At 38.8% G+C, this 16132-nt stretch overlaps 1 non-coding gene across 1 annotated transcript; it reads right to left on the bottom strand.

Annotated features, from left to right (window-relative positions):
* Positions 1-12859: 12859 nt before the first annotated feature.
* On the bottom strand, positions 12860-12967 carry LOC112738448 (small nucleolar RNA R71). Its single transcript, XR_003169408.1, has one exon. It is a non-coding gene; the product is annotated as a small nucleolar RNA R71 (small nucleolar RNA).
* Between the last annotated feature and the right edge of the window lie 3165 nt (positions 12968-16132).

A 16132-nucleotide genomic window follows, 5' to 3' on the forward strand; every position in this document is an offset into this window, starting at 1 on the left:
GCTTCTCCTCTCACACATGCATCGCTCATTCGTTAGTCCTCTCTCTTTGTGGACTCTCTCTCTTCAACTTTACCCATGGATGATGGCGACGCTGGCTTCACATTGAGAACGACGACGGCGCGAACAATAATAGCAGCGGCGACTCCTTCTCTCCAATGTGGCTCAACGGTAGCGATGACACTGGATGACGACAGGACTCAAAAATTCCATATGGCAGCGGCTGGACCCGACAACATCGTCGATGCCACTCGCGACGATGATGGCATAGACAGCAGTAGTGGCGGTGAGCTTCATCTGCGACGAGGAACGGTGGGACAGCACCGTTCTTCTTCTCCTATAGTTTTCTCTCTCCTCCATTGGATCATTTCAACGGGGACTGGGCAGGGCACGGCAACGGCGGCAGCGAGGCCTGATGAGTGAATATTTTATATGCTTTTTGGCATTGTTTTCTTAGTGTTTTCAATACATTTCATTAAGTTTTAGTTAATTTTGATAGGTTTTGATGCAAAATTCACTTTTTGGATTCTACTGAGTTGTTTTATTTTTGTTATGATTTTAGGTAATTTCTGTCTGAAATTGGCAAGTTTTGGCAAAGTCTGATTCAGAGGCAAAGAACAGAGTGTAGATGCTATCAGATCCTGACCTCCATGCATTCAAATGAGCATTTCAAGAGCTATTAAGGTCCAAAAGATGCACTCTCAATGGCGTTGGAAAGCTAACTTTTAGGGCTTTCCAGCAATGTATAATGATCTATACTTTTCTTTGAATGCGATTGCCCATATTGGGCGTTGAACGCCCAAATCACCCCTCTTTCTGGCGTTCAACGCCCCAAAGGGAGCAAGCCCAACGTTGAACGCCCAAAACTGGCGTTGAACGCCCCAAAGGGAGCAAGGCAGTGTACAAACAACCCCCTAATGGGCGTCCAATTCCCATTCCTCAAGCCAGACACCAAGCTCAGTCCAAAACACTCACCAAAGTGGGCCCAATAGTAGATTTTCGCACCTTTAGTCTAGTCTATCATATTTCTATACTTTTTCATTATTAGATTAGTATATATAGGAGAAGATCACCCATTTTTAGAGGCTTCTTCTTCATTTTCTCCCATTACTTTCAAATTACATTGTACAACATGCGTTACTAAACCTCCTAGATTAAGGTTAGGAACTCTGTTAATTCTCATGGATTAATAATATTACTATTTCTATTTCAATATATGTTTGATTCCATTCTAAGATGCATTCTCGTTCTTCAATACTTATGAATCTGGGGTGGAACGGAAGTATGACCCCTTGTTCTACATGAGTTCTTGTGAGTCTCAGAAAGGATAGCGTTGAACTACAAGCTTGAGAATACGTCTCTTAGAGGGCTAATCCTCGCACTCGTTGGGGATATGAGAACATCTATTCAGCCGAGTCTGGGGCAATTACGACCTTTGTGGTATAATTTATAATCATAAAGCTTCATTTTCCGATCCGGAAGATCTGACTGTGTCTGTAGCATTTTGAGTAGGATCACCAGAGATTGAATTGCTGGAGCTTCACCCTCGTTCATGTAACACCCTAATTACCAAAGCTCACGCTTCCGGTTGCGCGACTCTGATAGCTCGGACATTACGACGACACTTATACTATTTAATACTAAAATATGAGCCTATTTAAAACTTTAAACCGTAATACCGCTCCCAAAAATACTTTCGTTCGATAACGTACATCCATAAATAACATACAACTTACAACAACTCATAAAGAGTACATCCATATATATACATAAATATATATAAATAACTTTACAAGCATTAACCAATACAATTCCTATCCCTCTTACAGAATATATCAAGATAATGGCGAGGGTTCAATAAACCATAACTAAAACAATACAGAGCATCTCAACAACAACTAAATAAACTTCTCGTGACTTCTGCGCCCATGTCCTGAAAGGGGAAAAATGTAGGGGGGTGAGAACATCATCCTCGAAAGGGCTCTCAGTAGAGGGTTTTTGGGAATTACTGTAATAGGATACGTGAAGATAAACCGTACTAGTGATTAATAACTGTCTTATGCCTCCTTTTCAAAAACAACGATTTACAATAAAAGTAAAGTCTAAAAATCTTTTTTGAAAGAAGAACCGTTCAATTCTCAAAAACTCAAAAACCTTTCAAAATGGTTTATCTATGCGGAACCAAAATAGCATTTCATATTTTATTCCAAACCAGAAACACAAAATCGAAATCAACCATCGGTTCATCTCATTTCAACCACGGCCCTAGGCCCAAACAAATCCAACCAACAACCAATCACCACAGTCCAACAGAGTCTCAGCAGCAAACACAAATAGGAAGATGCAAGCACAAACAAACAGTTATTGCAAGTAGAACAATTAGTAGTTAATCATAAGTAGTCACAAAGGCAAACCAAGTACAATATGCACACCCAAACAATGTCACATAGATGCATATGATGTATGCCTGTCCTAGTGGCTGATGATATCATCTGTCGGTTATAAAGCCAACCCGACAAGTCCTAGTAGCTAACCATTGGACTGTCCCTCTGTCGTGCATCCCCAACTCGAGTTATACTCAATATAATCGTGATCATAATCATGATCCATATCCATCACCCTCACTGGTGAATATTCACGGGGGCGAGCTCATCCGGGGCTTTCACAATGCCCGGTCACCCTTACGACATAGGGTCAGCGGAGTATCAAGTCTCAACCTGGAGGACGTGGTGGCTAGCCACTGCTACTACCCATGGAAACTCGTATCTCAGATAGTGGAAGTGCAAAATCATAATTATGAATATCTCAGCATATATGCATTCATTCTCAGCCATGGATCAACATCCATCTCAGCCATCCAGCTCACGGTTCAATCCAGAACCAGCCAATATTGATAATCATACACAACCATTCCGGCTCACGGTTCAATCCAGAACCAGTCAATATTCATAATTATACACAGCCATTCCGGCCCATAATAAAACAGCACTTCCACCATTCAAAATCATTAAATTCATAAAATCGGCATTTAAGCCATAAATCATTTTTCTCAATTCATTTCACTTTGAAATCAAGTTTCAACTCTTTTCAGCCTTGGCTTTAAAGATCTCATTTCTCAAATCATCTCAGGCTCATAAGCCACTTTTACTCAATGTAAATTCCCCTTTGAAAACAATGACACTCTCGGCATCCTCTTTCCAAACTTCCATAACCATGGCAAGTTAAAGATTTATTTTGAAACATTCAAAATCATCCATTCAACAATGGGATTTTATAACAAAAGTTCCTTGGCAGAGTCCCAAGTCTTTAGGGGAGATTAATATAACTCATTTCCTCAAATTCACTTAAAATCATTAAAACGTTGGCTTCCTGATTTGAGTAATAAAATAGGATCTAAGCCAAACCGAGTCACGTAATCATTTACTTCTTTCAAAGCCATTTCCTTTACTTAGGCAAAACCAGCTTTAACCCCCATGATAAATTCTAAAGCGTTTCAACTATTCAAAATTGTTTTAGTCTTGCAAAAATTCAAAATTCAAAGAGTACTTAAAACCTTTCTCAAAACATTTCAAAATGAAACTTCTCAATAGACATTCAGGTTCTTTCAAAGTCATTGAAACTTCTTTAATTAAAACCCCTAAGTCAAATTCAAAGGCATAAACCCTTTTCACATTCAAACAGCTTTAAAACACAAGTTTCATCTAAATAACTTTCTCCTGAAAGAGATACAATGCCTTTCTTAAGAAGAAAGACTAAATCACAATTTCCTCTTTACTTCATTTCGAAAGCATGAATCATCCTTTTCTCGATAATTCAAATAAAATAGTAGAAGTCTTTAACTCATCATTTTCCAGACAACAATAAAGACTCAGATTTTATAGAAATTTCGGTAGCACCTCTCCTGAAACTTGGATTTTGCCACCCGGTTCGGGTCCCAACTAAACCGTTCCAAAATCCTTTTCAACAGCCCAAAATCCAAAATCAGTTCAAGGCGAGCTAAATCCAACAGTCATCTCAATTCCATATTTCAAGGAAACCGTTTCAAAAATCAAATTGTTATCAGCCGAATAAACTCATTTCTAAAGCTTTAAAGAAACGGTTCAACAACAGTCATTTATCAAACCAGATCATTTAAAGCAAACCAGGCTGGATTCAAGAGTGTATTCTATTTTTCACATTCTCAAGAAAATCAACTCAACTCAAATCAATTCCCAACGGATTAAACTCGATCTCAAAGCTTTAAAAGAATCAACTTCAAAAGCATTTCGTTTCACAAAACCACACAACAATCAAGACAAATCAATCCATACATAAGGCCAATACAATCACCAAATACACATTTTCTCACATCAGTATCCATATGTAATAATTCCAATATATATAGAATATAGTTTTGGAAAGCGCCCCTACCTCAAAATGCAATTCCATAACCCAAACGTCTCACAGAGTCCTTCCCACCTTAATCCGAACTGACGGCAACCAAAACCTTAACTCCCAGTCACGTTCGCAATAACCATAGCAACACTAATCACAACATACAATAATCAGGACTCGACCCCACGTTATCAAAACTCATATTCATTAACCAAACACAACAGAATACTAATGCGAGGTTTTCCGAAACATAAATACTTACTGAACTAGCGAAATGAAGCAGTTGTGATTTCGAACAGGCCCGGCAATAGCTCCGGCGGCGGCCAGAAGCTTCGGTGGATCAATTATAAAAACCTAACAGCATTAAAACCTTCTCGAAATCTAAAAAGGTAGAAACCTCAATTAAAACCCTTACCAGCAAACTTTTCTGGCGACGGTAGCAGGGTCTCAAGTGGCTCAGCCCGGAGCTCCGGTGGTGATCCCAGAAGTCACAGAACCATCCCCGCGGTCAGAATCACAGAGATGCGGCTCCCTTCTCCGGCAATGACACCTGCGTCGGCAAGAACGGCGGTGGCTGGTGCAGATCTCACCTCTCTCTCTGCTCCCGTGCTTTCTCTCCCTCTTACTCTGTGTGGCTGGACAGCCTTCTCGACTGCACGGCGGCGGCGACTCCACACGCGGCGATGACAGTGTCAGCTTCGGCCCCCTCCATGCACCTCAACCTCCCGTCAGTCTCTCTCTCTCTCCAATTGCGGATCGGCGGCTCTGTGGTGACGGCATGGCAGGATGCGATGGCGACTGAGCACGGCGGTGCATCCACACGCAACTGCGACACTGGCGGTGCTGGCATTCCCCTGGCGACAACGAAGGCGGCATGGGCTGTAGTGGCTATGCGACGTAACAGTTACTGGGCGGATCCTCCAGCATCATGTCTCCTCCCTCCTCCTCTCGGTGACTGATGAGCGGATACTTTATACGCTTTTTGGGGTTAATTTCATATAGTTTTTAGTATGTTTTAGTTAGTTTTTAGTTTATTTTCATTAGTTTCTAGGCAAAATTCATATTTCTGGATTTTACTATGATTTTGTGTATTTTTCTGTAATTTCAGATATTTTCTGGCTGAAATTGAGGGAGCTGAGCAAAATTCTGATTTAGGCTGAAAAAGGACTACTGATGCTGTTGGATCCTGACCTCTCTGCACTCGGAATGGAATTTCTTGAGCTACAGGAGTCCAATTGACGTGCTTCTAATTGCGTTGGAAAGTAGACATCCAGGGCTTTCCAAAAATATATAATAGTCCATATTTTGCTCAAAGATAGACGACGTAAACTGGAGTTCAACGCCAGTTTCATGTTGCAGTCTGGCGTCCAGTGCCAGAAACACATTACAAGTTGGAGTTCAACGCCAGAAATAGGTTACAGCCTGGCGTTGAACGCCCAAAACAGCCCAGACACGTGAGAAGCTTTAGTCTCAGCCCCAGCACACACCAAGGGGGCCCCAGAAGTGGATTTCTGCACTATCTATCATAGTTTACTCATTTTCTGTAAACCTAGGTTACTAGTTTTGTATTTAAACAACTTTTAGAGACTTATTTTGTATCTCATGACATTTTTAGATCTGAATTTTGTACTCTTTGACAGCATGAGTTTCTAAACTCCATTGTTGGGGGTGAGGAGCTCTGCTGTGTCTCGATGAATTAATGCAAGTGTTTCTGTTTTCTATTCAAACATGCGTGTTCCTATCTAAGATATCCATTCGCACTTCAACATGAATGTGATGAACGTGACAACCATCATTATTCACCCATGAACGCGTGCCTGACAACCACTCCCGTTCACCGTAGAATGAATGAATATCTCTTGGATCTCTTAATCAGAATCTTCGTGGTATAAGCTAGATTGATGGCAGCATTCAAGAGAATCCGGAAAGTCTAAACCTTGTCTGTGGTATTCCGAGTAGGATTCAGGGATTGAATGACTGTGACGAGCTTCAAACTCGCGAGTGCTGGGCGTAGTAACAGACGCAAAAGGATAGTAAATCTTATTCCGGTACGATTGAGAACCTGCAGATGATTAGCCGTGCGGTGACAACGCACCTGGACCCTTTTCACTGGAAGGATGGATGGTAGCCATTGACAACGGTGATCCACCAACACACAGCTTACCATAGGAGGACTTGCGTGCGTGAATCAGAAAACAGAGGAAAGCAGAATTTCAGAAGACAAAGCATCTCCAAAACTCCAACATATTCTCCATCATTGCACAATAAGTATTTATATTTATGCCCTCTCATTTTTTACAATTGAACTTGAAAAACACTGTTGTTGGCATCCTGACTAAGAATAATAAGATAACCATAGCTTGCTTCAAACCAACAATCTCCGTGGGATTCGACCCTTACTCACGTAAGGTATTACTTGGACGACCCAGTGCACTTGCTGGTTAGTTGTGCGAAGTTGTAAGAGAGTAATGTGAACATTGACATTACAATTTCGTGCACCAAGTTTTTGGTGCCGTTGTCGGGGATTGTTTGAGTTTGAACAACTGACGGTGAATCCTGTTGCTTAGATTAGGAAAATTTTGTCTTTTTGGTCAGAGTCTTTTATATTCTTTTCAAAAAAAAAATTATAATATTTTTTCTTAGTTATTAAAAATACTTTTTTCAAAACAAGTGTTACATTTACTGCCCAATTGGTTAGAGTGTTGGTCTGTGTTCTTGGTAATTGGGTACCTTCTTTTTAAAATTCTTTTTCAAAAAAATAATTTTTACATTAAATCTTGTCCCAAACTTTAAGTTTGGTGTTTTCTTCTTAATTTTTCTTTGGTTTTCGAAAATCTTATTTTGGTTTTCTAAAAATTTTAAGTTTGGTGTTCTTTCTTTATGTTCTTGTGTTCTTGTGAGTCTTCAAAGTGTTCTTAAGTTTTCCTTGTGTCTTGATCTTAAAATTTTTAAGTTTGGTGTTCCTTGGTGTTTTCCCTCCAAAATTTCCAAAAACAAGGAGCATTAGATCTAAAAAATTTTAAATCGTGTGCTATCTTATTATTTTTCTCTCTCCTCTTTAAATTCAAAAATATTTTTTCTCTCTATTTTAAAGCAAATTTTCGAAATTTACCTTTAAAATTCAGATTTTTATTTCAAAATTTAAAACCTTTTTCAAAAAAAAATTTCATATCTTTTTCAAAACTTCCTAACTACTTTCTCTCTCCTCATTTTTTCGAAAATCTTCGCCCATTTTTATTTATTTTATTTTAATTTATTTTGTTTTCGAAATAAATAAATAATTAAATAAATAAAAATATTTCTTCTCTATTTTACATCATCTCCCTTTCTCCATCATGGATCTAAGCGGAAATGAACAGTCCAGAAGGACTCTGGGGTCATATGCTAACCCCTCTACTGCTTCATATGGGAGTAGTATCTACATACCCTCCATTGGAGTCAGTAGCTTTGAGTTGAATCCTCAGCTCATTATCATGGTGCAGCAAAGCTGCTAGTATTCCGGTCTTCCACAGGAAGAACCTACAGAGTTTCTGGCACAGTTTTTACAAATTGCTGACACAGTACATGATAAGGAAGTAGATCAGGATGTCTACAGATTATTACTATTACCATTTGCTGTAAAAGACCAAGCTAAGAGGTGGTTAAATAACCAACCTAAGGCTAGCATAAAGACATGGAAACAGCTGACAGAAAAATTCCTGAATCAATACTTTCCTCCAAAACGGATGACACAGCTAAGGCTGGACATCCAAGGCTTTAAACAAGGAGATAATGAATCTCTTTATGATGCCTGGGAGAGATACAGAGAGATGCTAAGAAAATGCCCCTCTAAAATGTTTTCAGAGTGGGTTTAGTTAGACATCTTCTATTATGGGCTTACAGAAAGAGCTCAGATCTCTCTAGATTACTCAGCTGGTGGATCTATCCACATGAGAAAGACAATTGAAGAAGCTCAAGAGCTCATTGATACAGTTTCCATAAATCAGCATCTGTACCTAAGCAGTGACCCTTCCATGAAAGAAGAGGCTAAAACAGTAACTACTGAACCCAGTCCTGCTGAACAAGCTACTGAATTCAATCAGCAATTGGACTTTCTAACACAGCAGTTAGCCGAATTCAAAGATAGACTACAAGAGACAAGGATGGCTAATATAAATATGGAAGAACAATTGAAGCAAACGAAACAGCAACTGTCAAAACAAATAACAGAAGAATGCCAAGCAGTTCAATTAAGAAGTGGGAAAACATTAAATACCCCATCTCAAGGCAGCAGGAAGCCAAGAAATGAGCAAACCACCCAAAATCCATCTGAGGACAGTAAGAGCCCAGGAAAAAATAATTCTGGCATTAAAACGCCAGAGATTGGGTGGAAGGTGATGAGCGGATAATTTAGATGCTTTTTGGCACTGTTTTTAGTATGTTTTTAGTAGAATCTGGTTACTTTTAGGGATATTTTTATTAGTTTTTATGTTAAATTTACATTTCTGGACTTTACTATGAGTTGTGTATTTTTCTGTGATTTCAGGTATTTTCTGGCTGAAATTGAGGGACTTGAGCAAAAATCAGATTCAGAGGTTGAAGAAGGACTGCTGATGCTGTTGGATTCTGACCTCCCTGCACTCAAAGTGGATTTTCTGGAACTACAGAACTCAAAATGGCGCGCTTCCAATTGCGTTGAAAAGTAGACATCCAGGGCTTTCCAGCAATATATAATAGTCTATACTTTGGCCGATTTTAGATGTCATAAAAGGGCGTTGAATGCCAGTTCTACGCTGCTGTCTGGAGTTAAACGCCAGAAACACGTCACAAGCCAGAGTTGAACACCAGAAATATGTTACAAACTGGCGTTCAACTCCAAAATTGACCTCTACACGTGTAACATTCAAGCTCAGCCCAGGCACACACCAAGTGGGCCCCGGAAGTGGATTTATGCATCAATTACGTACTTCTGTAAACCCTAGTAACTAGTTTAGTATAAATAGGACTTTTTATTATTGTATTTGACATCCTGGATTGTATTTTTGATCCTGTGATCACGTTTTGGGGGCTGGCCATTCGGCCATGTCTGGACCTTTCACTTACGTATTTTTAACGGTAGAGTTTCTACACTCCATAGATTAAGGTGTGGAGCTCTGCTGTTCCTCAAAGATTAATGCAAAGTACTACTGTTTTTCTATTCAATTCAACTTATTCCGCTTCTAAGATATTCATTCGCACTTCAACCTGAATGTGATGAACGTGACAATCATCATCATTCCCTATGAACGCGTGCCTGACAACCACTTCCGTTCTACTTTAGATTGAATGAGTATCTCTTGGATCTCTTCATCAGAATCTTCATGGTATAAGCTAGATTGATGGCGGCATTCATGAGAGTTCGGAAAGTCTAAACCTTGTCTGTGGTATTCCGAGTAGGACTCTGGGATTGAATGACTGTGACAAACTTCAAACTCGTGAGTGCTGGGCGTAGTGACAGACGCAAAGGAGGGTGAATCCTATTCCAGTATGATCGAGAACCTCAGATGATTAGCTGTGCTGTGACAGAGCATTTGGACCATTTTCATAAGAGGATGGGATGCAGCCATTGACAAGGGTGATGCCTCCAGACGATTAGCCATGCAGTGACAACGCATCGGACCATTTTCCAGAGAGGATAAAAAGTAGCCATTGACAACGGTGATGTCCTTACATAAAGCCAGCCATAGAAAGGAGTAAGATTGATTGGATGAAGACATCAGGAAAGCAGAGGTTCAGAGGAACGAATGCATCTCTATACGCTTATCTGAAATTCTGACCAATGAATTACATAAGTATTTCTATCCTTATTTTCTATTTATTATTAATATTCGAAAACTCCATAACTATTTGATATCCGCATGACTGAGATTTACAAGGTGACCATAGCTTGCTTCAAGCCGACAATCTCCGTGGGATCGACCCTTACTCACGTAAGGTTTATTACTTGGACGACCCAGTGCACTTGCTGGTTAGTTGTATCGAAGTTGTGAATGAAAAACGATTTATTAAGATGTGCGTACAGAGTTTTTGGCACCGTTGCCTGAGATCACAATTTCGTGCACTAAGTTTTTGGCGTCGTTGCCGGGGATTGTTCGAGTTTGGACAATTGACGGTTCATCTTGTTGCTCAGATTAGGTAATTTTCTTGTTGTTTTATTTTCAAAAATTTTTTTAAAAAATCTTTCAAAAATTTCTCCTTTGTTTTCGAAAAAAATTTTAAAATAAAAATGTTTTTAAAAATATATTTTTCTTCAGAATTTTTAAGAATGAATTCTAGTGTTTCATGAAGCATGTTGAAGCCTGGCTGGCTGTAAAGCCATGTTTAATTCTTTTGGATAGGGAATGTCAGGCGTGTCATGTCTGAGTTACATACTAAAGCTTGGCTGGCTATTAAGCCATGCCTGACCCTTTGATTGGAGCTTTAGACTAAAGAGCATAAGATTCCTGGAATTCATATTAAAAATTTTGGAATCCTTATTCTTATTTTTCAAAATGATTTTCGAAAAAATTAAAAGAAAATACAAAAAAATCATAAAATCATAAAAATCAAAAAAATATTTTGTATTTCTTGTTTGAGTCTTGAGTCAGATTTAAAGTTTGGTGTCGATTGCATGTTCATCTTGCATTTTTCGAAAAATTCATGCATTCATGGTGTTCTTCATGATCTTCAAGTTGTTCTTGGTAAGTCTTCTTGTTTGATCTTGATGTTTTCTTGTTTTGCATCTTTTCTTGTTTTTCATGTGCATTTTTGCATTCATAGTGCCTAAACATGAAAGATTTCTAAGTTTGGTGTCTTGCATGTTTTCTTTGCATTAAAAATTTTTCAAAAATATGTTCTTGATGTTCATCATGATCTTCAAAGTGTTCTTGGTGTTCATCTTAACATTCATAGTGTCCTTGCATGCATTCCTTGTTTTGATCCAGAAAGAAAAGAGAAAAACATGAAAATGACGTTTTAATTTTTCTCTCTCATCATAAAAATTCAAAAAATCAAAAAAAATATCTTTCCCTTTTTCCTCTCATAAAATTAAAAAATTTGAGTTGACTTTTTCAAAAATTTTTAAAATCTAGTTGTTTTCTATGAGTCAAATCAAATTTTCAAATTTTATCTTTTTCAAAATCTTTTTCAAAAATCATATCTTTTTCACTTTTCCTATTTATTTTTTAAAATTTTAAAAATATTTGTCAAAAATCTTTTTCTTATCTTTATCACATCATTTTCGAAAATAACATCATCAATTAATGTTTTGATTTAAAAATTTCAAGTTTGTTACTTACTTGTTAAGAAAGATTCAAACTTTAAGTTCTAGAATCATATCTTGTGATTTCTTGTGAATCAAGTCATTAATTGTGATTTTAAAAATCAAATCCTTTTCAAAACTAATTTCAATCATATCTTTTCAAAAAAAAAATATCTTTTTATCTCATCTTTTTAAAACATATCTTTTTCAAAAATTTGATTTTAAAATATCTTCTCTAACTTCTTGTCTTCTTATCTTTTCAAAATTGATTTTCAAATTTGTTTCAACTAACTAACTAACTTTTTGTTTGTTTCTTATCTTTTTCAAAACCACTAACTAACTCTCTCTCTCTCTCTAATTTTTGAAAATATCTTCCCTCTTTTTCAAAATTTCTTTTTAATTAACTAATTATTCTAATTTTTTATCTTAATTTTCGAAAATTACTCACCTTTTTCAAACACTATTTTCGAAAATCACTAACTCTTTTTCAAAAATTATTTTCGAAAATCCTCCTTCTCTCTCATCTCCTTCTATTTATTTATTCATCTACTAACACTTCATCTCACCAAAAATCCGAACCCTCTCTCTCTGAGTTCAGATTTCCTATTCTTTTTTTTCTTCTACTCACACAGGGACCTCTATACTGTGGTAAAAAGGATCCCTATTATTATTATTTTTCTGTTCCCTCTTTTTCATATGAGCAGGAGCAAGGACAAGAACATTCTTGTTGAAGCAGATCCAGAACCTGAAAGGACTATGAAGAGGAAACTAAAAGAAGCTAAACTACAACAATCCAGCAAGCACCTTTCAGAAACTTTTGAACAGGAAGAGGAGATGGCAGCTGAAAATAATAATAATGCAAGGAGGATGCTTGGTGACTTTACTGCACCTAATTCCAATTTACATGGAAGAAGCATCTCCATCCCTACCATTGGAGCAAACAATTTTGAGCTGAAACCTCAATTAGTTTCTCTGATGCAGCAAAACTGCAAGTTTTATGGACTTCCATCTGAAGATTCTTTTCAGTTCTTAACTGAATTCTTGCAGATCTGTGATACTGTTAAGACTAATGGAGTAGATCCTGAAGTCTACAGGCTCATGCTTTTCCCTTTTGCTGTAAGAGACAGAGCTAGAATATGGTTGGACTCTCAACCTAAGGATAGCCTGAACTCTTGGGATAAGTTGGTCAAGGCTTTCTTAGCCAAGTTCTTTCCTCCTCAAAAGCTGAGTAAGCTTAGAGTGGATGTTCAAACCTTCAGACAGAAAGAAGGTGAATCCCTCTATGAAGCTTGGGAGAGATACAAGGAACTGACCAAAAAGTGTCTTTCTGACATGCTTTTAGAATGGACCATCCTGGATATATTCTATGATGGTCTGTCTGAATTAGCTAAAATTTCATTGGATACTTCTGCAGGTGGATCCATTCACCTAAAGAAAACGCCTGCAGAAGCTCAAGAACTCATTGACATGGTTGCTAATAACCAGTTCATGTACACTTCTGAAAGGAATCCTGTGAATAATGGGACGCCTATGAAGAAGGGAGTTCTTGAAATTGATACTCTGAATGCTATATTAGCTCAGAATAAAATATTGACTCAGCAAGTCAATATGATTTCTCATAGTCTGAATGGAATGCAAGCTGCATCCAACAGTACTCAAGAGGCATCTTCTGAAGAAGAAGCTTATGATCCTGAGAACCCTGCAATAGCAGAGGTGAATTACATGGGTGAACCATATGGAAACACCTATAATCCCTCATGGAGAAATCACCCAAATCTCTCATGGAAGGATCAACAAAAGCCTCAACAAGGCTTTAATAATGGTGGAAGAAATAGGTTTAACAACAGTAAACCTTTTCCATCATCCACTCAGCAACAGACAGAGAACTCTGAACAAAATACCTCTAATTTAGCAAACTTAGTCTCTGATCTATCTAAGGCCACTGTAAGTTTCATGAATGAAACAAGGTCCTCCATTAGAAATTTGGAGGCACAAGTGGGCCAGCTGAGTAAAAGGATCACTGAAATCCCTCCTAGTACTCTCCCAAGCAATACAGAAGAAAATCCAAAAGGAGAGTGCAAGGCCATTGATATAACCATCATGGCCGAATCCAAGAAAGAAGGGGAGGACGTAAATCCCAGTGAGGAAAACCTCCTGGGACGTCCAGTGATCAATAAGGAGTTTCCCTCTGAAGAACCAAAGGAATCTGAGGCTCATCTAGAGACCATAGAGATTCCATTGAACCTCCTTATGCCATTCATGAGCTTTGATGAGTATTCCTCTTCTGAAGAGAATGAGGATGTTTCTAAGGAGCAAGTTACCAAGTACCTTGGTGCTATCATGAAGCTGAATGCCAAATTATTTGGTATTGAGACTTGGGAAAATGAACCTCCCTTGTTCACCAATGAACTAAGTGATTTGGATCAACTGACATTGCCTCAGAAGAAACAGGATCCAGGAAAGTTCCTAATACCTTGTACCATAGGCACCATGACCTTTGAAAAGGCTCTGTGTGACCTTGGTTCAGGGATGAACCTCATGCCCCTCTCTGTAATAGAGAAACTGGGAATCTTTGGGGTGCAAGCTACTAAAATCTCATTAGAGATGGCAGACAATTCAAGAAAACAGGCTTATGGACAAGTAGAGGATATGTTAGTAAAGGTTGGAGGCCTTTACATCCCTGCTGATTTCATAGTCCTAGATACTGGGAAGGATGAGGATGAATCCATCATCCTTGGAAGACCCTTCCTAGCCACAGCAAGAGCTGTGATTGATGTTGATAGAGGTGAACTAGTCCTTCAATTGAATGAGGACTCCCTTGTGTTTAAAACTCGAGGTCATCCTTCTGTAAACATGGAGAGGAAGCATAAAAAGCTTCTCTCAAAACAGAGTCAACCAGAGCCCCCACAGTCAAACTCTAAGTTTGGTGTTGGGAAGCCACAACCAAACTCTAAGTTTGGTGTTGAACTCCCATATCCAAACTCTAAGTTTGGTGTTGGGAAGTCTCAACAATGCTCTGAACATCTGTGAGGCTCCATGAGAGCCCACTGTCAAGCTATTGACATTAAAGAGGCGCTTGTTAGGAGGCAACCCAATTTTTATTTATCTAATTTTATTGTTCTTTCATGTTTTATTAGGTTCATGATCATGTGGAGTCACAAAATAAATATAAAAATTGAAAATGGAATCAAAAACAGCAGAAGAAAAATTACACCCTGGAGGAGGATCTCACTGGCGTTTAAACGCCAGTAAGAAGCATCTGGCTGGCGTTCAACGCCAGAATAGAGCATGGTTCTGGCGCTGAATGCCCAAAATGGGCAGCATCTGGGCGTTTGAACGCCAGAATTGCACCCTAGAGAAGAGCTGGCGCTGAACGCCCAGAACAAGCATGGTTCTGGCGTTCAACGCCAGAAATGGGCAACAAATGGGCGTTCAACGCCCAGAACAAGCACCAATCTGGCGCTGAACGCCCAGAGTTGTGTGCAACGGCATTTTGCATGCCTAATTTGGTGCAAGGTTGTAAATCCTTGAACACCTCAGGATCTGTGGACCCCACAGGATCCCCACCTACCTCCACTCACTTCTTCTCACCCCTCTTTCACACAATCCCATAAACACTCTTCCCCAAAACTCTTCACCAATCACCTCAATCTCTCTTCCCTATAACCACTTCACCACTCACATCCATCCACTCTTCCCCATAAACCTACCTCATATACCCCCTCCCTTCCCTATATAAAGCCCTCCATTCTTCTTCATTTTCACACAACACAACCCTCTCTTCCCCTTCTTGGCCGAATACACCCATCCCCCCTCTCCTCCATATTTTCTTCTTCTTCTTCTTCATCTATTCTTTCTTCTCTTGCTCGAGGGCGAGCAATATTCTAAGTTTGGTGTGGTAAAAGCATAAGCTTTTTGTTTTTCCATTACCATTGATGGCACCCAAGACCGGAGAATCCTCTAGAAAAGGGAAAAGGAAGACAAAAGCTTCCACCTCCGAGTCATGGGAGAAGGAAAGATTCATCTCCAAAGCTCATCAAGACCACTTCTATGATGTTGTGGTCAAGAAGAAGGTGATCCCTGAGGTCCCTTTCAAGCTCATCACCATGAGATCCCGGAGATGCCTCAAATGCATTTTCCTCCACAAAACTATTGGGAGCAAATCAACACCTCCCTAGGAGAATTAAGTTCCAACATGGGACAATTAAGGGTGGAACATCAAGAGCACTCCATCATCCTTCATGAAATAAGAGAAGATCAAAAAGCAATGAGGGAGGAGCAACAAAGACAAGGAAGAGACATAGAAGAGCTCAAGGACATCATTGGTTCCTCAAGAAGGAAACGCCACCATCACTAAGGTGGACTCATTCTTTGTTCTTACATTCTCTGTTTTTTGTTTTCTCTATGTTAAGTGCTTATCTATGTTTGTGTCTTATTACATGATCATTAGTAGTTAGTAACTTTGTCTTAAAGTTATGAATGTCCTATGAATCCATCACCCCT

Source organism: Arachis hypogaea, chromosome 13 (genome assembly GCF_003086295.3).
Source record: "Arachis hypogaea cultivar Tifrunner chromosome 13, arahy.Tifrunner.gnm2.J5K5, whole genome shotgun sequence".
Classification (NCBI taxonomy): domain Eukaryota; kingdom Viridiplantae; phylum Streptophyta; class Magnoliopsida; order Fabales; family Fabaceae; genus Arachis; species Arachis hypogaea.